The sequence below is a fragment of the Diabrotica virgifera genome, chromosome 9 (assembly GCF_917563875.1).
Source record: "Diabrotica virgifera virgifera chromosome 9, PGI_DIABVI_V3a".
NCBI lineage: Eukaryota > Metazoa > Arthropoda > Insecta > Coleoptera > Chrysomelidae > Diabrotica > Diabrotica virgifera.
In genome coordinates, this window is record NC_065451.1 from 82638660 (window position 1) to 82665985 (window position 27326).

Below are 27326 nucleotides of genomic sequence, written 5' to 3' on the forward strand. Positions count from 1 at the left end.
GATAAACTGTTCAAAATTCGACCTCTATTAGACAAGATTAAACAAAGACTTTTATTGGTTCCCAAGGAGGAACATCTAGCTGTGGACGAACAAATTATCCTTACGAAATGCCGGCACATTGTAACAAAAAACTACTTTGCAGTAGTATTTGTAGAACTAGAATGCTAAGGTGAAATGAGTGAGTGGGTGAGGAACTGATAATAGAAGTATGGGGAGACAGAGGCAAACTAAATAGAATTGGCTAGCAAGAAATGCAAGAGAACGACTTGACACTCAAGGATGGGTACGGCTCGTTTGCATGCCTGTCGAAGAACAGTAGCTTAAACTAAAGAGGGATGATGACTAGAACCAGAAATATGAATATAAAAAGAAAGGCTTATAAAATAGATAGAATAAATATTAATATAATAAAAATAGAAAAATATAAGAGATAAATAAAATAGACTAAATTGCGGGCGCCAGAAGTAGGGATGGACCGAACTCCCAGGTATCTTACACTGCTGTAAATTATTCAATATATTAAATTATTAAATTCAAAAATGGGAAAAAAAATAATTGATATACAAACAAATAAATATTTATTAAAATATAACTACCTAGATTATTGACAACCTCTGAGTTAGAAAAAATACAACCTATGTAACTCTAAAATGACAATTTGACTTAACTACTTATCTGAATATGAGTATACAACTATAATTACATTAGTACTGGGGTAGCTCTTATATGGAGCGTACCCCCAACTTACACTAAGGTTAAACAACAACCTTCACCAAATAATCGTACGATTGTAATACGTACAGCAACGTTAAATACTACAAGAAATCAATACTAAAATACCTACCTAGGATGAACCATACAAATATATATAACTCAATGAGTTGAATAGGCAACACCTAACTGAACCAACGCAGTCCTGGATGATAAAGATCCTTTTTCTGACTCGTGGTTTTTAATAATGACCAAGTGAAACTAATAGCTATCCTGAAGGGATAGGGATTAGGGATTGAATTTAATTTAATAACAAATGAATTTAAGTTAAGCAAACAAATTGGGAATTTAAATTACAAGAAACAAGCTAATAATATTAAAATATATATATAGTTATATGAAAAATATGGGAAACAAGTCTAATAATATTAATAAAAAATAAATGTAAGGAACTACTGTATGGGAAAAGGTTATTTGGGCCCAAATTATCCTCTTTTACAAAGAGACATACAGGTGTGGGAGCGCTATTGAATTATGTGTATGTTAATTACTTAAATGTTCTGGATATTATAAAAAAAATAAGTGTATAAGTGTACTGGTATAGGTAGATAACTATTGCACTGTTAAATATAAAAAGTTCCCGAAACAAACCCGATTGACCTGATATTGTCCCCACAAGTTTTCCTTACTACTTCTCAGTAAAGTCTTAAGCACAGAATGGTGCTACGCAGTCAACCGTAACACGGCAATTCTCCAAAATGCAGGATAATGAAGAACAAAAATTACATGTTCCTCTAGTACTTGTCCCCTAGGTGACTTGGTCGAAAAGCGGTCCTTCTCAGGTGGTAGGAGTAGTTAAAAGATTTTCCCCAGTGGCTAAAAAAATAGAATCCTGGTTTTACTTCCTTGTAATAATGTAGGGAAAAGTCAGAGAAAGAAAAACAAAAATCAGGAAGTTTTTATTTAGAATAAAGAAGAATCAGAAAAAGCTATCTCATTAGAAAGGAAAAAAAAACAATCTTCCACTAGACTGTTTGGTGACCTTGTCATAAGATTGGCATATAAAATGGCCTTGACTCGATAATATGTAGACAAGTAAGTCTAAAATTTAAATGCTAAATATATTTATTCTGGAAATAGCTCTTCATAAAAGATAGTATAGTTAATAAATGATATGGAATAATGCCAAAGTAGTGTAACAATTTATGAAAATACCAAATATCGGAACAGAATCGGTGGATATGATGTACGGAATTTACTATGTTTCAGAACTTCATGATTATAATATATAAAATTATAATTGGGTAATATGTGATGTAACATAACCCCACAAATTAAGAGAGATAATTTTATAAGATTTATGACAAAATACTTTCCCTCTGAGTGGATATTACATACAATGAAATAGTTAAAAGATACCAGCCTGAATTAATAAGCTCACTGCAAGATTTAATAGTAAAATTTTTTTGAAGACGTCAAATAAGACAAAAAACAAATATGGCGTTATAGTAGCGTGTTAAAAAAATTATTTACCAGATAAACCACAAATCACTGCTGCGAACCTCCAACCTCGTTTCTTCAGCCCACTAAACACATACGTAATAAACTTGGATAATTTCTTTTCAAAATAATACTATGACTTGAAACAAGAATGAAATATTCGCCACTTTTACGTGGATAGCTTATCTGCCACTAGGTACTTATTCGGTTGAAGGCTCCGACCAAAGTGATATCTTATTTTCCGTTCTACGCCGACCATGTCACAATACGGTTCATGGGTTTACCGCCAGGAGTACACAAGGTACAAAACGTACAGGTCTGCTAATCTATAGGTTTGTGATGTCGTCAGTGAAAGACGAAATATTTATTAGTAATTGTTTCAAGTAGAATTTAATAACAGAACATTATTAAAATTTAAATCGCATAACAATAAAAATGATTAGAAGTTAACGGAATGTTATAATCCCCTCCTACTGGGAGAAAAAAAAATTTTAAGCAAAAAATTTTTTTTTTTAACATTCAAATTATCATAACTAAGTGGTAATAATCTATCATTCTACGGTGATCCGCAAGACTATGAGTAACCACAAATTAAGGATCAAGGGAAAGAAGGATGATCACTACACCAAAACTATGAATCGCAAAAGATGACTTAAAGTCATATTAAAATGTCATCGACATTTTGTCTGAAAGCCTAAACATAAGCTAAATAATATACTAAAGTTCATAATGACAAATAAATGTCGAACTGGCACTAAATCCAAAATTGAACTATCCATGGACATCAAATTTATAGAGGGTATATCCAAGGACGAACAACCAGGCCAAGGTATGAGCCAATTCGCACCATAACACAAGTAAATATACTAAAGTATGACAAAAGAAATCAAAACTAAAATCAGTGAAGAATCGAACACTTAATCCAAAATTGAACTACCAATGGACACCAGATTCATAATAGCATATCCAGAGAAGAACAATCAGGAATATTTATGGAACAATTCTCACCAGTGCCAAATAATACAAATAGTAAGCATATCAAAGTTATCCAAAACTCATTAATCAAAATAAATGTGGAATCGGACACTTAATCCAAAGTCGGACTATCAATGGACACCAGATTCATAAAGCATATCCATAGAAGGACGACCAGGAAGATTTATGGACCAATTCGCATCAATACTAAATCAACCAATACTAAATCACATAAATTAATTAGGCCTATGTACAACCACAACTGGTATACGAGCCTATACAACTAAATAAACAAAATAAGTGAGGACTCGGACGCTTTATCCAAAATCGGACTATCAATGGACACCAGATTTATAAGAGCATATCCAAAGAAGAACGATTAGGAAGATTTGTGTACCAATTCTCACTAATACTAAATAAATTAAATTAGGTCTATCGACTAAAGTAAGTCGTTGACTAACAAAAATTGGTACGTGTTGTTGTTCACTAGCTATAGCATGTAGCTACAATAGATGCATGGGAATAAGAGATACAGATAACGTACCAATTGTAATAATAAAATCTAAATGGTGAACTGACAAGGTCTATGACACCATGATACATGATAGAAAAAAAAATATAACGAGAACGAGCAACCAATTTTGAATAAAACTGTAGATTCATGCACTCTCGCATACATAGAATTATCCAGGAAATATCCCTGAATCTAAATGACAAAACTAATGCCTCAGGAAAGAAGAGGGAATGAAATAAAAAGAAACAATTAATTTGTCGAAACACCCTCAATACTGAATTAAATAAACCTACGATGTATAGGGAAAAACAAAGCATTGATTGATAAATACGTGTACACTAGAATATTTACCATCAACGGTCAAGGTTTAACATACTATGAAATAGGAGATAAAATATAAACTAAGTAAACTTCCCTATCAACCTATAAAAAGGTAAATGGAATAATTGGACTAAATACACTATGTGATGACGAATAGACTTCTGCGTACTCTGCCATGAAAACACAGATTACGAAGTCGTATAGCAATGGCCAGTTGCTGAACTTCGAACCCACGGATTCATTAGCTAGCATTGACAAAGCATTGGCAGACTAGTTCATAAGAAGAAATCCATACATACATCAAAATTCCAACCTAATTACAGAATCATACAGTGTAGGGCATAACGATATAAATGATTACAAAGATATCCGTGACAAATGTGGATAAAGTAAACCAATATCAAATTAAAAACCACAACATCTTTCCAATATCCAATATAAAAAAGATATATAAAAAAATAGGATGTAATCAAATATCAAAAATACAACATACAACCTAAGATAAGTAGTGTATAATATTGTTAGTTCCATAGTTCCATAATAAATATCAATATTAAACCAACGTACTTGTATGAGCCTACATATTCAAATATATACTTAAATATACAATAATCAACATCCCTCCTATGCTAAGGGGTGATGTGCACATACTAAAAAATACAAGTAGGTTCTTATTAACTAGATGATCCAACTGACAGGGTTAGTAATTAAAAATATTGATTCATAATAATTAAAGTGCAACATTAATAATGAAAAAAAATTGATAAGCTCATGCATAAGAGTACTACATAAATAATTAACCTAATGATTCATAAATTGGAAGTCATCTAACAACAATGCCAAAAGATAAAAATTGTACCTGCTCTATCTGGTGAATAAAATATTAAACTAAAATATCAAATCATAATAAGGATTGAGCTAAAGACAAATAGAGGAAGAGGTTAGCTCTAAAAACCCTATAGAGTTAATCTTCTTCCGAAGATGACGAATCAACTTCATCCCTGGTGTTATCAGGCAGTAAATCCTTTACGTGAAATTGTCCAATTCGTTTGTTAGTCGCATTGTCCTTCAATTCATAAACTAACGGAGATATTACCTTCACGACCGTACAAGGAATATATTTCTGGCAAAATTTTGCCGAAATAGCATCACCCTTATTGGACTTCACAAAGTTTCGCTTCAACACTCTATCTCCAACGAAGAATCGCAGATCTCTTTTCCTCAAGTTATACTGCTGCTGGTTCCTTAGATAGGAAGTTTTTAACTTCTTGCGAATGTCAGAAAAAATTTGAGGTAGAGTCTGGAGATCATCTAAGCCAGCGGTTCTCAAACTCTTTGAGTCATGTACCACCTACAGTTTTTTTTATTATTTTTGGTACCACCCATACTTTTAGATTGCGTTATCAAGACTTAATAAGTACTACTATTTTAAATTTTTTTGTGTTTTGTGTACCACCGCAAGTAATGAATTGTACCACCAGTGGTACATGTACCACAGATTGAGAACCGCTGATCTAAGCGATTAAGGTTATCGGATATCTGAGGTAGATTTGTGGAAGTGTCTGAAATTGCACCAAAATAGTCACCAGATAAAGCAACATTTCTACCAAAATTGAGATATGCAGGAGAACATTGGGTAACCTCATGGACAGAGGTCCTTATGGCTTGAGCTATGGAATGGATATATTGATCCCAAGCTCTGTGATCTGGGAATGTATAGGACCTTAGGGCTGTGACAATACTGCGATTCACTCTCTCCGTATGATTGGCTTGAGGATGGTAGGCAGCATTATAGAAGGTCTTCTGAACCTTATATTTAGTTAGAAGGTCTTTAAAAGCCTTCGAAACAAACTGAGGACCATTGTCACATGACACAATTTGGGGAACACCAAACAACAAAAAGACTTGTTCCTCTAAATGTTTCAAAATTGCTGGAGTTGTGGCCTGACGAAGAGGGCAAACTAAAGGAAATTTGGTGAAATAATCCACAACTACCAAGCAATAAGTATTACTCTTATAACTACGAGGATAAGGTCCAATGAGATCCAACGAGATCATCTGCCAAGGAAAATTAATATTCCTAAAGGAACCCATGAGTCCAGCTTGTGGTAAATTACTGGGTTTACAAGTTGCACAAACTATACACTTAGAGATATACCTTTTGATAGACTTGCGCATGCCAGGCCAATAATATAATTCGGCAATTCGATTAAAAGTTTTATAAAAACCAAAATGTCCAGCAGTAACTTCATCATGAAACATACGTAAAATGTTATCCCTATTTGGCGTAGGTACAACTATTTTCCAATCTGACATATTGGATAAGGCCTCCATAGGACTTAAGATATGTTTGTAGAGTACATTGTTCTCTACCTTAAAATCAGGATAATTTTGTGTGTCTTGAGTAACCCTATCAATCATATTCTGATACCACTCGTCAGGAGTTAAGGTGGACAAATCTAAGACATTAAGATCATGGACACGGGAAAGAGCATCAGCAACCACTACACCGTTGGCCTTTCGATGAACAATCTTATAGGAATAGGCAGCCAGTTTGCATATCCATCGGGAAAGTCTCTGAGATGGGTTTTTCATACTATGAAGCCATACCAAGGAACTGTGGTCCGTAATTATGGTGAAATTACGGCCCTCTAAATAATAACGAAATGCTTCCAACCCATGTATGATAGCTAAGAGTTCTTTCTCAGTGGTGGAATAGTTTTTCTGGGCCTTATTCAATTTCTTACTCGTGTAAGCTATGGGATGTTCCGAGCCATCTTTCAACTGGAACAATACGCCACCAGAAGCAGTATTAGAGCAATCAGTCATCAAATAAAAATGCTCATTAAAATTAGGTGACATCATGACTGGTGCGCTAGTTAAAGCCTCTTTAACGCGCCTAAAAGCTTCATCGGCCTCAGGAGTCCAGGTAATGGTCTGCCCCTTTTTCCTGTTCTTCAAAAGATCCGTAAGAGGTGATAACAAGGTAGAGTACGAAGGTACAAACCGGCGGTAATATCCACACATTCCCAATATCCTACGGACTTGGGTGGTGGTTTTAGGTATAGGAAAATTCTTAATAGCAACTATTTTCTCAGGATCAGTCCTTAGACCCTGATTATCAACAACATAACCCAAAAACTTAAGACTAGGGCGACAAAACTGACACTTATCCAGATTAATTGTTAGATTAGCTTCCTTAAGACGTAAAAACAATTTATCTAAAATTTCCATATGGAGGGAAAAATCAGGAGTGACTACTAAAATATCGTCCAAATAATAGAAAACATAGGGCTCTAACTGTGGACCAATGACTAAATCCATCAGACGACACATTCTCTGAGGAGCAGAAACAAGACCGAAAGGCATGGTGACAAACTGGAATAATCCTTTACCACTGACAGCAAAAGCAGTATATTTCTTGCTCTCTTCACTCAGTGGGATCTGTAAAAAGGCCTTGGACAAATCAATCGAAGAGATGTATTTTTGAAGTTTGCTCAAAATCACGTCGATTCGGGGAATTGGATAAGCATCCCTGTTAGTGGTGATACTGTTTAGTTTTCGACCATCAAAGCAGATCCTGAAGGATCCATCCTTCTTCTTTGTTAACCAGAGTGGGGAACAATAGGACGACGTTGAATGTTCTATGATATTTAAAGCAAGCATCGAATCTACTTCTTTTTCTAAATCTGCCTGCCAGGCTTGAGGTATGGGATACTGATATAATCTGAAAGGAGTAGGATTTCCCACCTCAATAGTGTCAGATATTAATGAAGTACGACCTAGTTTGTCATTTGAAGAAATAGTAGTAAACTGAGAGATCATATTCTCCAATTGCCTTTGTTCAGAACTAGATAAACTGGAAAAATCATGAATAGCACTAAGGGTAGACAGATTAAATTCAGATATGGAAAAAGAAAAATCAGAACAACTTAAGGTGCTATTAAAAGCATTGAAGAAGTCCATACCTAAAATTATAGAATTCTGTACAGAAGGAATAACATAAAATGTAATTTGCCTACATAAATTTGCCACCGTGATTTCAATTTGGAGTTTGCCTGTAATAGACTGAACTGTACCATCTGCTGTAGATACTTGCAAGGATGAAATGGGCATAATGGGAATATTAGCATTCTTCAATAAATTTAACGAATGTGCTCCTATCAACGAAATATTAGAGCCACTATCTAATAACGCTAAACACGATTGTCCTAAAATTTGGATAGGTAAATATGGCCTATTATCATTTTGTTTCCTAACCAATAAAGAATTAATATCTAAATCTAAAATATTTGGTTGGCTACAGCCGTTATATGGAACTACTTCACTATCAAAATTATTATTATACTTAACACTACTAATTAAAGAAGAATTTGTGGGTTTGTAATCATGTGAATCCCGCGAATTCAACGTATCCTGACTCAAAGTTAATTTCTGGACTGATTTTGATTTGTGGTGTGTGCTTGTTTCTTGAATGATACTCTCTTCCCTTTCCGACTGGAAGATGGGTTTGAGTTGCTGGGTGTGCTTGGGCCAGCGGTCTCGTTTTCTGATGGGGTTTGATTCCCTGATTGGGTGTTGGACGGAGAAACGCTCAGGGGACGGACCTCCGACATTTCGTTTCCCGAACACTTAAAACAATTTCTTTTGAGAGTATTTTCCCTACCGCAACCGTGGCAGAAAATACGAGTTTGTGGGATACCACAATCATTGAACTTATGATTAGACTGGTGACAATTCCAGCAAACAACAGTACTAAAAACGGAAACATTATGTTCATGGCCCTTATTTTGCCAAGAACGTTGTCTATAGGAAGTTGGCTGAGAAGAGGAATTAGAAGAGGGTCGAGATGAAGATGAAGGCTGAGAAGACCAGGATAACGTTTCCTCCAAACGTTTGCACTTTACAGTGAGATCATCAATACTCTGGATGTCCATAAGAGCTAACTGTTGATGGTAAAAAGGCAATAAACATTTTAAGATGATTTTTATTTTGGACAAATCAGATAAAGGAGTATCTAAACGGCTACACATGCCTAATATAGTATTAATGAACATAGTGACAGGCTCTCCTGGTTTCTGCTTACGGTTTTTGATTTCATCCAAGAGATCATCCTGGTATGAGTAAGGAAGAAAATCTGACCTCAACTTGCGAACGAGATCAGACCAGCAAGACAAATTACCCCTATTATTCATGAACCAGGTGAAAGCAGGACCGGTAAACAATTCGGCTGAAGCCGCAAACAAATTTCCCTCGGAGACCCCTCTAGATACACGAAGACACTCAACCTTTTCTAAAAATGAAATCACATCCGTGTGCTGTTTTTCACCTGAAAATGAAACACCCCATTTGTGTACTTGAACGGGTTTGGAATATGTGAAACTAGGAACGACACTTACTGGAGCATTAGGAGTAGATGTGGCTATGGGGTTAACCTTAGAATCAAGCTCACCCTCCAATGTAAGGATTTTAAGAGAAACAGACTTTTTAAAAGGTTCCTGCTCTTCCGTAGTACACTGTAACAAGTGTACACGGCCAGAAATATGAGTTAGACGAGATATTAATCGAGCATATTCAGTGTCTTGTACAGTTCCCCTAAACTTCTCTATTTTCTTAGACAAGCTATCCAACGTTTCGGATATTCCTTTCCGTTGGTCCTCAAAAGGGATATGTACAACTGAAAGTTGAGTGAAACTCCTATTGCCTGCTTCTTGCTTCAAAGCACCCCGCAAAAGATTGCGTTTTCTATCGACTGTTGCCGACTCCTCTGGTACTATGTCCCTAATTTTTAACTCATAGTCCAATTCGTCCACCAGAAGATGTTCAACTTTAAAAGCACCCATGATGAAACAAAAATTATTGACAAGCAATCCAAAGGTCAGAAATACGAAATATACTTAAGTTTGTACGCAAAATATATAAGTTCGGAGAAAATATTAGCAACACACCAACAAAATCAAAGATGGCCAGCAAAATATATGTATCAAATAAATAAAGTAAATAAGGTATAATCAAGTAAATATAGTACCCAAATATTGGAAAAAAAATTAGTTATTATACTTGTACTAGAAAAAAAAATATGTAAGTATTAACGATTACTGTACGTACAAATACAACACTGGCTGAAAGAGTAAAATAATATAATCTAATATATGTTAGTTACTTATACTTCGTTTCAAATTCAACCCAGAATGTAAGCTGTATAACAAAACTATAAACGAGGTTTCAAAATCTCAACTAATTAATAGATACAGCAGTGACAGTGTACCTGTTTAGTATTAGTAAATAGTTAAAGACAAAATAAATCAGAACAGAATGTATAAAAAGATATCAGAAGGGAATAATATAAATAAAAGAAAAAAATGAACTAAAAGAACTACTGTCTTAGAACCTATAAAAGGTTGGCAACAAGTTGGGCTGCCGATGTAACAAAAAACTACTTTGCAGTAGTATTTGTAGAACTAGAATGCTAAGGTGAAATGAGTGAGTGGGTGAGGAACTGATAATAGAAGTATGGGGAGACAGAGGCAAACTAAATAGAATTGGCTAGCAAGAAATGCAAGAGAACGACTTGACACTCAAGGATGGGTACGGCTCGTTTGCATGCCTGTCTAAGAACAGTAGCTTAAACTAAAGAGGGATGATGACTAGAACCAGAAATATGAATATAAAAAGAAAGGCTTATAAAATAGATAGAATAAATATTAATATAATAAAAATAGAAAAATATAAGAGATAAATAAAATAGACTAAATTGCGGGCGCCAGAAGTAGGGATGGACCGAACTCCCAGGTATCTTACACTGCTGTAAATTATTCAATATATTAAATTATTAAATTCAAAAATGGGAAAAAAAATAATTGATATACAAACAAATAAATATTTATTAAAATATAACTACCTAGATTATTGACAACCTCTGAGTTAGAAAAAATACAACCTATGTAACTCTAAAATGACAATTTGACTTAACTACTTATCTGAATATGAGTATACAACTATAATTACATTAGTACTGGGGTAGCTCTTATATGGAGCGTACCCCCAACTTACACTAAGGTTAAACAACAACCTTCACCAAATAATCGTACGATTGTAATACGTACAGCAACGTTAAATACTACAAGAAATCAATACTAAAATACCTACCTAGGATGAACCATACAAATATATATAACTCAATGAGTTGAATAGGCAACACCTAACTGAACCAACGCAGTCCTAGATGATAAAGATCCTTTTTCTGACTCGTGGTTTTTAATAATGACCAAGTGAAACTAATAGCTATCCTGAAGGGATAGGGATTAGGGATTGAATTTAATTTAATAACAAATGAATTTAAGTTAAGCAAACAAATTGGGAATTTAAATTACAAGAAACAAGCTAATAATATTAAAATATATATATAGTTATATGAAAAATATGGGAAACAAGTCTAATAATATTAATAAAAAATAAATGTAAGGAACTACTGTATGGGAAAAGGTTATTTGGGCCCAAATTATCCTCTTTTACAAAGAGACATACAGGTGTGGGAGCGCTATTGAATTATGTGTATGTTAATTACTTAAATGTTCTGGATATTATAAAAAAAATAAGTGTATAAGTGTACTGGTATAGGTAGATAACTATTGCACTGTTAAATATAAAAAGTTCCCGAAACAAACCCGATTGACCTGATATTGTCCCCACAAGTTTTCCTTACTACTTCTCAGTAAAGTCTTAAGCACAGAATGGTGCTACGCAGTCAACCGTAACACGGCAATTCTCCAAAATGCAGGATAATGAAGAACAAAAATTACATGTTCCTCTAGTACTTGTCCCCTAGGTGACTTGGTCGAAAAGCGGTCCTTCTCAGGTGGTAGGAGTAGTTAAAAGATTTTCCCCAGTGGCTAAAAAAATAGAATCCTGGTTTTACTTCCTTGTAATAATGTAGGGAAAAGTCAGAGAAAGAAAAACAAAAATCAGGAAGTTTTTATTTAGAATAAAGAAGAATCAGAAAAAGCTATCTCATTAGAAAGGAAAAAAAAACAATCTTCCACTAGACTGTTTGGTGACCTTGTCATAAGATTGGCATATAAAATGGCCTTGACTCGATAATATGTAGACAAGTAAGTCTAAAATTTAAATGCTAAATATATTTATTCTGGAAATAGCTCTTCATAAAAGATAGTATAGTTAATAAATGATATGGAATAATGCCAAAGTAGTGTAACAATTTATGAAAATACCAAATATCGGAACAGAATCGGTGGATATGATGTACGGAATTTACTATGTTTCAGAACTTCATGATTATAATATATAAAATTATAATTGGGTAATATGTGATGTAACATAACCCCACAAATTAAGAGAGATAATTTTATAAGATTTATGACAAAATACTTTCCCTCTGAGTGGATATTACATACAATGAAATAGTTAAAAGATACCAGCCTGAATTAATAAGCTCACTGCAAGATTTAATAGTAAAATTTTTTTGAAGACGTCAAATAAGACAAAAAACAAATATGGCGTTATAGTAGCGTGTTAAAAAAATTATTTACCAGATAAACCACAAATCACTGCTGCGAACCTCCAACCTCGTTTCTTCAGCCCACTAAACACATACGTAATAAACTTGGATAATTTCTTTTCAAAATAATACTATGACTTGAAACAAGAATGAAATATTCGCCACTTTTACGTGGATAGCTTATCTGCCACTAGGTACTTATTCGGCTGAAGGCTCCGACCAAAGTGATATCTTATTTTCCGTTCTACGCCGACCATGTCACAATACGGTTCATGGGTTTACCGCCAGGAGTACACAAGGTACAAAACGTACAGGTCTGCTAATCTATAGGTTTGTGATGTCGTCAGTGAAAGACGAAATATTTATTAGTAATTGTTTCAAGTAGAATTTAATAACAGAACATTATTAAAATTTAAATCGCATAACAATAAAAATGATTAGAAGTTAACGGAATGTTATAATCCCCTCCTACTGGGAGAAAAAAAAATTTTAAGCAAAAATTTTTTTTTTTTTAACATTCAAATTATCATAACTAAGTGGTAATAATCTATCATTCTACGGTGATCCGCAAGACTATGAGTAACCACAAATTAAGGATCAAGGGAAAGAAGGATGATCACTACACCAAAACTATGAATCGCAAAAGATGACTTAAAGTCATATTAAAATGTCATCGACATTTTGTCTGAAAGCCTAAACATAAGCTAAATAATATACTAAAGTTCATAATGACAAATAAATGTCGAACTGGCACTAAATCCAAAATTGAACTATCCATGGACATCAAATTTATAGAGGGTATATCCAAGGACGAACAACCAGGCCAAGGTATGAGCCAATTCGCACCATAACACAAGTAAATATACTAAAGTATGACAAAAGAAATCAAAACTAAAATCAGTGAAGAATCGAACACTTAATCCAAAATTGAACTACCAATGGACACCAGATTCATAATAGCATATCCAGAGAAGAACAATCAGGAATATTTATGGAACAATTCTCACCAGTGCCAAATAATACAAATAGTAAGCATATCAAAGTTATCCAAAACTCATTAATCAAAATAAATGTGGAATCGGACACTTAATCCAAAGTCGGACTATCAATGGACACCAGATTCATAAAGCATATCCATAGAAGGACGACCAGGAAGATTTATGGACCAATTCGCATCAATACTAAATCAACCAATACTAAATCACATAAATTAATTAGGCCTATGTACAACCACAACTGGTATACGAGCCTATACAACTAAATAAACAAAATAAGTGAGGACTCGGACGCTTTATCCAAAATCGGACTATCAATGGACACCAGATTTATAAGAGCATATCCAAAGAAGAACGATTAGGAAGATTTGTGTACCAATTCTCACTAATACTAAATAAATTAAATTAGGTCTATCGACTAAAGTAAGTCGTTGACTAACAAAAATTGGTACGTGTTGTTGTTCACTAGCTATAGCATGTAGCTACAATAGATGCATGGGAATAAGAGATACAGATAACGTACCAATTGTAATAATAAAATCTAAATGGTGAACTGACAAGGTCTATGACACCATGATACATGATAGAAAAAAAAATATAACGAGAACGAGCAACCAATTTTGAATAAAACTGTAGATTCATGCGCTCTCGCATACATAGAATTATCCAGGAAATATCCCTGAATCTAAATGACAAAACTAATGCCTCAGGAAAGAAGAGGGAATGAAATAAAAAGAAACAATTAATTTGTCGAAACACCCTCAATACTGAATTAAATAAACCTACGATGTATAGGGAAAAACAAAGCATTGATTGATAAATACGTGTACACTAGAATATTTACCATCAACGGTCAAGGTTTAACATACTATGAAATAGGAGATAAAATATAAACTAAGTAAACTTCCCTATCAACCTATAAAAAGGTAAATGGAATAATTGGACTAAATACACTATGTGATGACGAATAGACTTCTGCGTACTCTGCCATGAAAACACAGATTACGAAGTCGTATAGCAATGGCCAGTTGCTGAACTTCGAACCCACGGATTCATTAGCTAGCATTGACAAAGCATTGGCAGACTAGTTCATAAGAAGAAATCCATACATACATCAAAATTCCAACCTAATTACAGAATCATACAGTGTAGGGCATAACGATATAAATGATTACAAAGATATCCGTGACAAATGTGGATAAAGTAAACCAATATCAAATTAAAAACCACAACATCTTTCCAATATCCAATATAAAAAAGATATATAAAAAAATAGGATGTAATCAAATATCAAAAATACAACATACAACCTAAGATAAGTAGTGTATAATATTGTTAGTTCCATAGTTCCATAATAAATATCAATATTAAACCAACGTACTTGTATGAGCCTACATATTCAAATATATACTTAAATATACAATAATCAACATCCCTCCTATGCTAAGGGGTGATGTGCACATACTAAAAAATACAAGTAGGTTCTTATTAACTAGATGATCCAACTGACAGGGTTAGTAATTAAAAATATTGATTCATAATAATTAAAGTGCAACATTAATAATGAAAAAAAATTGATAAGCTCATGCATAAGAGTACTACATAAATAATTAACCTAATGATTCATAAATTGGAAGTCATCTAACAACAATGCCAAAAGATAAAAATTGTACCTGCTCTATCTGGTGAATAAAATATTAAACTAAAATATCAAATCATAATAAGGATTGAGCTAAAGACAAATAGAGGAAGAGGTTAGCTCTAAAAACCCTATAGAGTTAATCTTCTTCCGAAGATGACGAATCAACTTCATCCCTGGTGTTATCAGGCAGTAAATCCTTTACGTGAAATTGTCCAATTCGTTTGTTAGTCGCATTGTCCTTCAATTCATAAACTAACGGAGATATTACCTTCACGACCGTACAAGGAATATATTTCTGGCAAAATTTTGCCGAAATAGCATCACCCTTATTGGACTTCACAAAGTTTCGCTTCAACACTCTATCTCCAACGAAGAATCGCAGATCTCTTTTCCTCAAGTTATACTGCTGCTGGTTCCTTAGATAGGAAGTTTTTAACTTCTTGCGAATGTCAGAAAAAATTTGAGGTAGAGTCTGGAGATCATCTAAGCCAGCGGTTCTCAAACTCTTTGAGTCATGTACCACCTACAGTTTTTTTTATTATTTTTGGTACCACCCATACTTTTAGATTGCGTTATCAAGACTTAATAAGTACTACTATTTTAAATTTTTTTGTGTTTTGTGTACCACCGCAAGTAATGAATTGTACCACCAGTGGTACATGTACCACAGATTGAGAACCGCTGATCTAAGCGATTAAGGTTATCGGATATCTGAGGTAGATTTGTGGAAGTGTCTGAAATTGCACCAAAATAGTCACCAGATAAAGCAACATTTCTACCAAAATTGAGATATGCAGGAGAACATTGGGTAACCTCATGGACAGAGGTCCTTATGGCTTGAGCTATGGAATGGATATATTGATCCCAAGCTCTGTGATCTGGGAATGTATAGGACCTTAGGGCTGTGACAATACTGCGATTCACTCTCTCCGTATGATTGGCTTGAGGATGGTAGGCAGCATTATAGAAGGTCTTCTGAACCTTATATTTAGTTAGAAGGTCTTTAAAAGCCTTCGAAACAAACTGAGGACCATTGTCACATGACACAATTTGGGGAACACCAAACAACAAAAAGACTTGTTCCTCTAAATGTTTCAAAATTGCTGGAGTTGTGGCCTGACGAAGAGGGCAAACTAAAGGAAATTTGGTGAAATAATCCACAACTACCAAGCAATAAGTATTACTCTTATAACTACGAGGATAAGGTCCAATGAGATCCAACGAGATCATCTGCCAAGGAAAATTAATATTCCTAAAGGAACCCATGAGTCCAGCTTGTGGTAAATTACTGGGTTTACAAGTTGCACAAACTATACACTTAGAGATATACCTTTTGATAGACTTGCGCATGCCAGGCCAATAATATAATTCGGCAATTCGATTAAAAGTTTTATAAAAACCAAAATGTCCAGCAGTAACTTCATCATGAAACATACGTAAAATGTTATCCCTATTTGGCGTAGGTACAACTATTTTCCAATCTGACATATTGGATAAGGCCTCCATAGGACTTAAGATATGTTTGTAGAGTACATTGTTCTCTACCTTAAAATCAGGATAATTTTGTGTGTCTTGAGTAACCCTATCAATCATATTCTGATACCACTCGTCAGGAGTTAAGGTGGACAAATCTAAGACATTAAGATCATGGACACGGGAAAGAGCATCAGCAACCACTACACCGTTGGCCTTTCGATGAACAATCTTATAGGAATAGGCAGCCAGTTTGCATATCCATCGGGAAAGTCTCTGAGATGGGTTTTTCATACTATGAAGCCATACCAAGGAACTGTGGTCCGTAATTATGGTGAAATTACGGCCCTCTAAATAATAACGAAATGCTTCCAACCCATGTATGATAGCTAAGAGTTCTTTCTCAGTGGTGGAATAGTTTTTCTGGGCCTTATTCAATTTCTTACTCGTGTAAGCTATGGGATGTTCCGAGCCATCTTTCAACTGGAACAATACGCCACCAGAAGCAGTATTAGAGCAATCAGTCATCAAATAAAAATGCTCATTAAAATTAGGTGACATCATGACTGGTGCGCTAGTTAAAGCCTCTTTAACGCGCCTAAAAGCTTCATCGGCCTCAGGAGTCCAGGTAATGGTCTGCCCCTTTTTCCTGTTCTTCAAAAGATCCGTAAGAGGTGATAACAAGGTAGAGTACGAAGGTACAAACCGGCGGTAATATCCACACATTCCCAATATCCTACGGACTTGGGTGGTGGTTTTAGGTATAGGAAAATTCTTAATAGCAACTATTTTCTCAGGATCAGTCCTTAGACCCTGATTATCAACAACATAACCCAAAAACTTAAGACTAGGGCGACAAAACTGACACTTATCCAGATTAATTGTTAGATTAGCTTCCTTAAGACGTAAAAACAATTTATCTAAAATTTCCATATGGAGGGAAAAATCAGGAGTGACTACTAAAATATCGTCCAAATAATAGAAAACATAGGGCTCTAACTGTGGACCAATGACTAAATCCATCAGACGACACATTCTCTGAGGAGCAGAAACAAGACCGAAAGGCATGGTGACAAACTGGAATAATCCTTTACCACTGACAGCAAAAGCAGTATATTTCTTGCTCTCTTCACTCAGTGGGATCTGTAAAAAGGCCTTGGACAAATCAATCGAAGAGATGTATTTTTGAAGTTTGCTCAAAATCACGTCGATTCGGGGAATTGGATAAGCATCCCTGTTAGTGGTGATACTGTTTAGTTTTCGACCATCAAAGCAGATCCTGAAGGATCCATCCTTCTTCTTTGTTAACCAGAGTGGGGAACAATAGGACGACGTTGAATGTTCTATGATATTTAAAGCAAGCATCGAATCTACTTCTTTTTCTAAATCTGCCTGCCAGGCTTGAGGTATGGGATACTGATATAATCTGAAAGGAGTAGGATTTCCCACCTCAATAGTGTCAGATATTAATGAAGTACGACCTAGTTTGTCATTTGAAGAAATAGTAGTAAACTGAGAGATCATATTCTCCAATTGCCTTTGTTCAGAACTAGATAAACTGGAAAAATCATGAATAGCACTAAGGGTAGACAGATTAAATTCAGATATGGAAAAAGAAAAATCAGAACAACTTAAGGTGCTATTAAAAGCATTGAAGAAGTCCATACCTAAAATTATAGAATTCTGTACAGAAGGAATAACATAAAATGTAATTTGCCTACATAAATTTGCCACCGTGATTTCAATTTGGAGTTTGCCTGTAATAGACTGAACTGTACCATCTGCTGTAGATACTTGCAAGGATGAAATGGGCATAATGGGAATATTAGCATTCTTCAATAAATTTAACGAATGTGCTCCTATCAACGAAATATTAGAGCCACTATCTAATAACGCTAAACACGATTGTCCTAAAATTTGGATAGGTAAATATGGCCTATTATCATTTTGTTTCCTAACCAATAAAGAATTAATATCTAAATCTAAAATATTTGGTTGGCTACAGCCGTTATATGGAACTACTTCACTATCAAAATTATTATTATACTTAACACTACTAATTAAAGAAGAATTTGTGGGTTTGTAATCATGTGAATCCCGCGAATTCAACGTATCCTGACTCAAAGTTAATTTCTGGACTGATTTTGATTTGTGGTGTGTGCTTGTTTCTTGAATGATACTCTCTTCCCTTTCCGACTGGAAGATGGGTTTGAGTTGCTGGGTGTGCTTGGGCCAGCGGTCTCGTTTTCTGATGGGGTTTGATTCCCTGATTGGGTGTTGGACGGAGAAACGCTCAGGGGACGGACCTCCGACATTTCGTTTCCCGAACACTTAAAACAATTTCTTTTGAGAGTATTTTCCCTACCGCAACCGTGGCAGAAAATACGAGTTTGTGGGATACCACAATCATTGAACTTATGATTAGACTGGTGACAATTCCAGCAAACAACAGTACTAAAAACGGAAACATTATGTTCATGGCCCTTATTTTGCCAAGAACGTTGTCTATAGGAAGTTGGCTGAGAAGAGGAATTAGAAGAGGGTCGAGATGAAGATGAAGGCTGAGAAGACCAGGATAACGTTTCCTCCAAACGTTTGCACTTTACAGTGAGATCATCAATACTCTGGATGTCCATAAGAGCTAACTGTTGATGGTAAAAAGGCAATAAACATTTTAAGATGATTTTTATTTTGGACAAATCAGATAAAGGAGTATCTAAACGGCTACACATGCCTAATATAGTATTAATGAACATAGTGACAGGCTCTCCTGGTTTCTGCTTACGGTTTTTGATTTCATCCAAGAGATCATCCTGGTATGAGTAAGGAAGAAAATCTGACCTCAACTTGCGAACGAGATCAGACCAGCAAGACAAATTACCCCTATTATTCATGAACCAGGTGAAAGCAGGACCGGTAAACAATTCGGCTGAAGCCGCAAACAAATTTCCCTCGGAGACCCCTCTAGATACACGAAGACACTCAACCTTTTCTAAAAATGAAATCACATCCGTGTGCTGTTTTTCACCTGAAAATGAAACACCCCATTTGTGTACTTGAACGGGTTTGGAATATGTGAAACTAGGAACGACACTTACTGGAGCATTAGGAGTAGATGTGGCTATGGGGTTAACCTTAGAATCAAGCTCACCCTCCAATGTAAGGATTTTAAGAGAAACAGACTTTTTAAAAGGTTCCTGCTCTTCCGTAGTACACTGTAACAAGTGTACACGGCCAGAAATATGAGTTAGACGAGATATTAATCGAGCATATTCAGTGTCTTGTACAGTTCCCCTAAACTTCTCTATTTTCTTAGACAAGCTATCCAACGTTTCGGATATTCCTTTCCGTTGGTCCTCAAAAGGGATATGTACAACTGAAAGTTGAGTGAAACTCCTATTGCCTGCTTCTTGCTTCAAAGCACCCCGCAAAAGATTGCGTTTTCTATCGACTGTTGCCGACTCCTCTGGTACTATGTCCCTAATTTTTAACTCATAGTCCAATTCGTCCACCAGAAGATGTTCAACTTTAAAAGCACCCATGATGAAACAAAAATTATTGACAAGCAATCCAAAGGTCAGAAATACGAAATATACTTAAGTTTGTACGCAAAATATATAAGTTCGGAGAAAATATTAGCAACACACCAACAAAATCAAAGATGGCCAGCAAATATATGTATCAAATAAATAAAGTAAATAAGGTATAATCAAGTAAATATAGTACCCAAATATTGGAAAAAAAATTAGTTATATACTTGGTACTAGAAAAAAAAATATGTAAGTATTAACGATTACTGTAAGTACAAATACAACACTGGCTGAAAGAGTAAAATAATATAATCTAATATATGTTACTTTATTATACATCGTTTCAAATTCAACCCAGAATGTAAGGCTGTATAACAAAACTATAAACGAGGTTTCAAAATCTCAACTAATTAATAGATACAGCAGTGGACAGTGTACCTGTTTAGTATTAGTAAATAGTTAAAGACAAAATAATCAGAACAGAATGTATAAAAAGATATCAGAAGGGAATAATATAAATAAAAGAAAAAAATGAACTAAAAGAACTACTGTCTTAGAACCTATAAAAGGTTGGCAACAAGTTGGGCTGCCGATGTAACAAAAAACTACTTTGCAGTAGTATTTGTAGAACTAGAATGCTAAGGTGAAATGAGTGAGTGGGTGAGGAACTGATAATAGAAGTATGGGGAGACAGAGGCAAACTAAATAGAATTGGCTAGCAAGAAATGCAAGAGAACGACTTGACACTCAAGGATGGGTACGGCTCGTTTGCATGCCTGTCTAAGAACAGTAGCTTAAACTAAAGAGGGATGATGACTAGAACCAGAAATATGGAATATAAAAAGAAAGGCTTATAAAATAGATAGAATAAATATTAATATAATAAAAATAGAAAAATATAAGAGATAAATAAAATAGACTAAATTGCGGGCGCCAGAAGTAGGGATGACCGAACTCCCAGGTATCTTACACTGCTGTAAATTATTCAATATATTAAATTATTAAATTCAAAAATGGGAAAAAAATAATTGATATACAAACAAATAAATATTTATTAAAATATAACTACCTAGATTATTGACAACCTCTGAGTTAGAAAAAATACAACCTATGTAACTCTAAAATGACAATTTGACTTAACTACTTATCTGAATATGAGTATACAACCTATAATTACATTAGTACTGGGGTAGCTCTTATATGGAGCGTACCCCCAACTTACACTAAGGTTAAACAACAACCTTCACCAATTAATCGTACGATTGTAATACGTACAGCAACGTTAAATACTACAAGAAATCAATACTAAAATACCTACCTAGGATGAACCATACAAATATATATAACTCAATGAGTTGAATAGGCAACACCTAACTGAACCAACGCAGGTCCTAGATGATAAAGATCCTTTTTCTGACTCGTGGTTTTTAATAATGACCAAGTGAAACTAATAGCTATCCTGAAGGGATAGGGATTAGGGATTGAATTTAATTTAATAACAAATGAATTTAAGTTAAGCAAACAAATTGGGAATTTAAATTACAAGAAACAAGCTAATAATATTAAAATATATATATAGTTATATGAAAAATATGGGAAACAAGTCTAATAATATTAATAAAAAATAAATGTAAGGAACTACTGTATGGGAAAAGGTTATTTGGGCCCAAATTATCCTCTTTTACAAAGAGACATACAGGTGTGGGAGCGCTATTGAATTATGTGTATGTTAATTACTTAAATGTTCTGGATATTATAAAAAAAATAAGTGTATAAGTGTACTGGTATAGGTAGATAACTATTGCACTGTTAAATATAAAAAGTTCCCGAAACAAACCCGATTGACCTGATATTGTCCCCACAAGTTTTCCTTACTACTTCTCAGTAAAGTCTTAAGCACAGAATGGTGCTACGCAGTCAACCGTAACACGGCAATTCTCCAAAATGCAGGATAATGAAGAACAAAAAATACATGTTCCTCTAGTACTTGTCCCCTAGGTGACTTGGTCGAAAAGCGGTCCTTCTCAGGTGGTAGAGTAGTTAAAAGATTTTCCCCAGTGGCTAAAAAAATAGAATCCTGGTTTTACTTCCTTGTAATAATGTAGGGAAAAGTCAGAGAAAGAAAAACAAAATCAGGAAGTTTTTATTTAGAATAAAGAAGAATCAGAAAAAGCTATCTCATTAGAAAGGAAAAAAAAACAATCTTCCACTAGACTGTTTGGTGACCTTGTCATAAGATTGGCATATAAAATGGCCTTGACCTCGATAATATGTAGACAAGTAAGTCTAAAATTTAAATGCTAAATATATTTATTCTGGAAATAGCTCTTCATAAAAGATAGTATAGTTAATAAATGATATGGAATAATGCCAAAGTAGTGTAACAATTTATGAAAATACCAAATATCGGAACAGAATCGGTGGATATGATGTACGGAATTTACTATGTTTCAGAACTTCATGATTATAATATATAAAATTATAATTGGGTAATATGTGATGTAACATAACCCCACAAATTAAGAGAGATAATTTTATAAGATTTATGACAAAATACTTTCCCTCTGAGTGGATATTACATACAATGAAATAGTTAAAAGATACCAGCCTGAATTAATAAGCTCACTGCAAGATTTAATAGTAAAATTTTTTTGAAGACGTCAAATAAGACAAAAAACAAATATGGCGTTATAGTAGCGTGTTTAAAAAAATTATTTACCAGATAAACCACAAATCACTGCTGAACCTCCAACCTCGTTTCTTCAGCCCACTAAACACATACGTAATAAACTTGGATAATTTCTTTTCAAAATAATACTATGACTTGAAACAAGAATGAAATATTCGCCACTTTTACGTGGATAGCTTATCTGCCACTAGGTACTTATTCGGCTGAAGGCTCCGACCAAAGTGATATCTTATTTTCCGTTCTACGCCGACCATGTCACAATACGGTTCATGGGTTTACCGCCAGGAGTACACAAGGTACAAAACGTACAGGTCTGCTAATCTATAGGTTTGTGATGTCGTCAGTGAAAGACGAAATATTTATTAGTAATTGTTTCAAGTAGAATTTAATAACAGAACATTATTAAAATTTAAATCGCATAACAATAAAAATGATTAGAAGTTAACGGAATGTTATAATCCCCTCCTACTGGGAGAAAAAAAAATTTTAAGCAAAAATTTTTTTTTTTTTAACATTCAAATTATCATAACTAAGTGGTAATAATCTATCATTCTACGGTGATCCGCAAGACTATGAGTAACCACAAATTAAGGATCAAGGGAAAGAAGGATGATCACTACACCAAAACTATGAATCGCAAAAGATGACTTAAAGTCATATTAAAATGTCATCGACATTTTGTCTGAAAGCCTAAACATAAGCTAAATAATATACTAAAGTTCATAATGACAAATAAATGTCGAACTGGCACTAAATCCAAAATTGAACTATCCATGGACATCAAATTTATAGAGGGTATATCCAAGGACGAACAACCAGGCCAAGGTATGAGCCAATTCGCACCATAACACAAGTAAATATACTAAAGTATGACAAAAGAAATCAAAACTAAAATCAGTGAAGAATCGAACACTTAATCCAAAATTGAACTACCAATGGACACCAGATTCATAATAGCATATCCAGAGAAGAACAATCAGGAATATTTATGGAACAATTCTCACCAGTGCCAAATAATACAAATAGTAAGCATATCAAAGTTATCCAAAACTCATTAATCAAAATAAATGTGGAATCGGACACTTAATCCAAAGTCGGACTATCAATGGACACCAGATTCATAAAGCATATCCATAGAAGGACGACCAGGAAGATTTATGGACCAATTCGCATCAATACTAAATCAACCAATACTAAATCACATAAATTAATTAGGCCTATGTACAACCACAACTGGTATACGAGCCTATACAACTAAATAAACAAAATAAGTGAGGACTCGGACGCTTTATCCAAAATCGGACTATCAATGGACACCAGATTTATAAGAGCATATCCAAAGAAGAACGATTAGGAAGATTTGTGTACCAATTCTCACTAATACTAAATAAATTAAATTAGGTCTATCGACTAAAGTAAGTCGTTGACTAACAAAAATTGGTACGTGTTGTTGTTCACTAGCTATAGCATGTAGCTACAATAGATGCATGGGAATAAGAGATACAGATAACGTACCAATTGTAATAATAAAATCTAAATGGTGAACTGACAAGGTCTATGACACCATGATACATGATAGAAAAAAAAATATAACGAGAACGAGCAACCAATTTTGAATAAAACTGTAGATTCATGCGCTCTCGCATACATAGAATTATCCAGGAAATATCCCTGAATCTAAATGACAAAACTAATGCCTCAGGAAAGAAGAGGGAATGAAATAAAAAGAAACAATTAATTTGTCGAAACACCCTCAATACTGAATTAAATAAACCTACGATGTATAGGGAAAAACAAAGCATTGATTGATAAATACGTGTACACTAGAATATTTACCATCAACGGTCAAGGTTTAACATACTATGAAATAGGAGATAAAATATAAACTAAGTAAACTTCCCTATCAACCTATAAAAAGGTAAATGGAATAATTGGACTAAATACACTATGTGATGACGAATAGACTTCTGCGTACTCTGCCATGAAAACACAGATTACGAAGTCGTATAGCAATGGCCAGTTGCTGAACTTCGAACCCACGGATTCATTAGCTAGCATTGACAAAGCATTGGCAGACTAGTTCATAAGAAGAAATCCATACATACATCAAAATTCCAACCTAATTACAGAATCATACAGTGTAGGGCATAACGATATAAATGATTACAAAGATATCCGTGACAAATGTGGATAAAGTAAACCAATATCAAATTAAAAACCACAACATCTTTCCAATATCCAATATAAAAAAGATATATAAAAAAATAGGATGTAATCAAATATCAAAAATACAACATACAACCTAAGATAAGTAGTGTATAATATTGTTAGTTCCATAGTTCCATAATAAATATCAATATTAAACCAACGTACTTGTATGAGCCTACATATTCAAATATATACTTAAATATACAATAATCAACATCCCTCCTATGCTAAGGGGTGATGTGCACATACTAAAAAATACAAGTAGGTTCTTATTAACTAGATGATCCAACTGACAGGGTTAGTAATTAAAAATATTGATTCATAATAATTAAAGTGCAACATTAATAATGAAAAAAAATTGATAAGCTCATGCATAAGAGTACTACATAAATAATTAACCTAATGATTCATAAATTGGAAGTCATCTAACAACAATGCCAAAAGATAAAAATTGTACCTGCTCTATCTGGTGAATAAAATATTAAACTAAAATATCAAATCATAATAAGGATTGAGCTAAAGACAAATAGAGGAAGAGGTTAGCTCTAAAAACCCTATAGAGTTAATCTTCTTCCGAAGATGACGAATCAACTTCATCCCTGGTGTTATCAGGCAGTAAATCCTTTACGTGAAATTGTCCAATTCGTTTGTTAGTCGCATTGTCCTTCAATTCATAAACTAACGGAGATATTACCTTCACGACCGTACAAGGAATATATTTCTGGCAAAATTTTGCCGAAATAGCATCACCCTTATTGGACTTCACAAAGTTTCGCTTCAACACTCTATCTCCAACGAAGAATCGCAGATCTCTTTTCCTCAAGTTATACTGCTGCTGGTTCCTTAGATAGGAAGTTTTTAACTTCTTGCGAATGTCAGAAAAAATTTGAGGTAGAGTCTGGAGATCATCTAAGCCAGCGGTTCTCAAACTCTTTGAGTCATGTACCACCTACAGTTTTTTTTATTATTTTTGGTACCACCCATACTTTTAGATTGCGTTATCAAGACTTAATAAGTACTACTATTTTAAATTTTTTTGTGTTTTGTGTACCACCGCAAGTAATGAATTGTACCACCAGTGGTACATGTACCACAGATTGAGAACCGCTGATCTAAGCGATTAAGGTTATCGGATATCTGAGGTAGATTTGTGGAAGTGTCTGAAATTGCACCAAAATAGTCACCAGATAAAGCAACATTTCTACCAAAATTGAGATATGCAGGAGAACATTGGGTAACCTCATGGACAGAGGTCCTTATGGCTTGAGCTATGGAATGGATATATTGATCCCAAGCTCTGTGATCTGGGAATGTATAGGACCTTAGGGCTGTGACAATACTGCGATTCACTCTCTCCGTATGATTGGCTTGAGGATGGTAGGCAGCATTATAGAAGGTCTTCTGAACCTTATATTTAGTTAGAAGGTCTTTAAAAGCCTTCGAAACAAACTGAGGACCATTGTCACATGACACAATTTGGGGAACACCAAACAACAAAAAGACTTGTTCCTCTAAATGTTTCAAAATTGCTGGAGTTGTGGCCTGACGAAGAGGGCAAACTAAAGGAAATTTGGTGAAATAATCCACAACTACCAAGCAATAAGTATTACTCTTATAACTACGAGGATAAGGTCCAATGAGATCCAACGAGATCATCTGCCAAGGAAAATTAATATTCCTAAAGGAACCCATGAGTCCAGCTTGTGGTAAATTACTGGGTTTATAAGTTGCACAAACTATACACTTAGAGATATACCTTTTGATAGACTTGCGCATGCCAGGCCAATAATATAATTCGGCAATTCGATTAAAAGTTTTATAAAAACCAAAATGTCCAGCAGTAACTTCATCATGAAACATACGTAAAATGTTATCCCTATTTGGCGTAGGTACAACTATTTTCCAATCTGACATATTGGATAAGGCCTCCATAGGACTTAAGATATGTTTGTAGAGTACATTGTTCTCTACCTTAAAATCAGGATAATTTTGTGTGTCTTGAGTAACCCTATCAATCATATTCTGATACCACTCGTCAGGAGTTAAGGTGGACAAATCTAAGACATTAAGATCATGGACACGGGAAAGAGCATCAGCAACCACTACACCGTTGGCCTTTCGATGAACAATCTTATAGGAATAGGCAGCCAGTTTGCATATCCATCGGGAAAGTCTCTGAGATGGGTTTTTCATACTATGAAGCCATACCAAGGAACTGTGGTCCGTAATTATGGTGAAATTACGGCCCTC

General features: G+C 34.4%; 2 long non-coding RNA genes across 2 annotated transcripts; both read right to left on the minus strand.

Moving 5' to 3' along the window:
- Positions 1-561: 561 nt before the first annotated feature.
- Positions 562-3557, minus strand: LOC126892138 (uncharacterized). The gene is made up of 2 exons (XR_007700691.1): positions 2245-3557; positions 562-1587 (listed from the first exon to the last, which is right to left on the minus strand). It is a non-coding gene; the product is annotated as an uncharacterized LOC126892138 (long non-coding RNA).
- Positions 3558-10887: 7330 nt separating this feature from the next.
- LOC126892137 (uncharacterized) lies at positions 10888-13019 on the minus strand. Its single transcript, XR_007700690.1, has 2 exons — positions 12571-13019; positions 10888-11913 (listed from the first exon to the last, which is right to left on the minus strand). It is a non-coding gene; the product is annotated as an uncharacterized LOC126892137 (long non-coding RNA).
- Positions 13020-27326: the final 14307 nt, after the last annotated feature.